This window comes from Echinops telfairi, unplaced genomic scaffold, assembly GCF_000313985.2.
Source record: "Echinops telfairi isolate 266 unplaced genomic scaffold, ASM31398v2 ScPeMD7_443;HRSCAF=831, whole genome shotgun sequence".
Lineage (NCBI taxonomy): Eukaryota > Metazoa > Chordata > Mammalia > Afrosoricida > Tenrecidae > Echinops > Echinops telfairi.
This window is the reverse complement of record NW_022104341.1, coordinates 12,148,859-12,150,436: the sequence shown is the minus strand read 5'-3', so window position 1 is coordinate 12,150,436 and position 1,578 is coordinate 12,148,859.

The window sequence follows — 1,578 nt, the reverse complement described above, 5'->3', positions numbered from 1 at the left end:
AGCATGCTTGGTAAAGTAGAGAGGGAGCACAAAAGAGGAAAACCTCAAGGAAATTGATCTACACAGTGGCTGCAGCACCGGGCTCAAATAAAAGAGCAATTGTGAGGTTGACAAAGGATGGGGGCGGGGGTGGGGGTGGGTTATTCTGATGTTCATAGAGTCCCTATGAGTGAAAACCAACTCAATAGCACCTAATAGTAACCACGATATGGCATATGTTTGTAATGTGGACATTCTCTAGGAAGCACACTCTATAATCACCTAAATATGAGGGCCTTAGGGGGCCACCCTCTTCCCAAGACACTCTCTTCTCAAGAGCCCAGCTCACCCCTATGCCCCAAGATGGTTTGCATCAATTCAGAAATATGTTCTCCTTTTTTTGAACTCTTGTGTTTTTCACTGAAAAAAATCTCTGCTTTTTATGAATTGGGGTTTCCTCTTTTTTTCTTTCTTTCTTTTGAAAAAAAAAAGCCTTGTACCTCTTGTTCCCCCCAAAAGAAGAAAAGCAATATGTTTCAGGGATTTTTGTGCATACAGACTCTGTCATCTGCATGTAGCTTGAAGTGCGGTGTTTCTATTGTGGGCTGTCTTGCTGTAAACATTTGGTCATGTCCATGTGAGTTCAGTGCTATGTACCACTGTATTTTAGGAACTTTTAGAAAGCAAACCATTAATATACTGACTTTTCTTAAGACAAGAAGAAAAGAAAATCAACTATCAGGGTAAATTTTTAGGAAATATACTCTTTGTCCTCAAAATATGTTACTCACTAAGGTGCTTTTAAAATGTAGCCCAGTAAGCTTTGTAATGTCAGACCACATTACAACCACATGATTTATCACTGTAATATATGTGTGAGACATGCAATTTACATCGACATAGTGACTATCCTGTGTACTGAATCTCAAAACCTCCATAAATACTTTTTTACTATTATAGTCTACACTTTAAGTGTATGTCAAGAATTTTAGTGGGCCTATTTACTAGTGAAATATAATAAATGCCTCTTCTATATAGGAAGGCTTACTAGGTTGCATTATAAAGAGAAGCAAAACCAGTGATACTTGTGTGTGTATATATAGGAGGAAATTTTTGTTAATAAATGTCTTATACAGTTGGAGTAGGTAATTTCAGTCTGATTCATATCCATTGATAAGGTGTGTGCTACTGACTCATAAAGCTGATGGGTAGAAGCAGGTTGACAAAGCCAGAGGGCCACAGGCTGGTGGATGCAGAAGTAAATTAATTCAAGGTAGGCCAAATGAACCTAAGGTTGGCAGTCCACTGACAGCTCCTGGGATCAGCAGAATTGGGGTCTGCTCAGGATATCACGTTTATACAAGAGACCACACCCACAAGGAGGTTTCATCAGGCTGCAACCTCACTAATATTATGTTGGGCTCCACCTCTACCTTCACCTAGGAGTTTCTAGTTGACATAAACTCTTAGGGTAAAACCACAAAGGGTAAGTCTAAAAGTTTAGCTACAGAGTTCCATTTTATATGTGCACTGGCTTATTCCGAATAAAATATGTGCAAGCATATCTCTGTAATTAATGAATGGCTTCATACAAGTTCT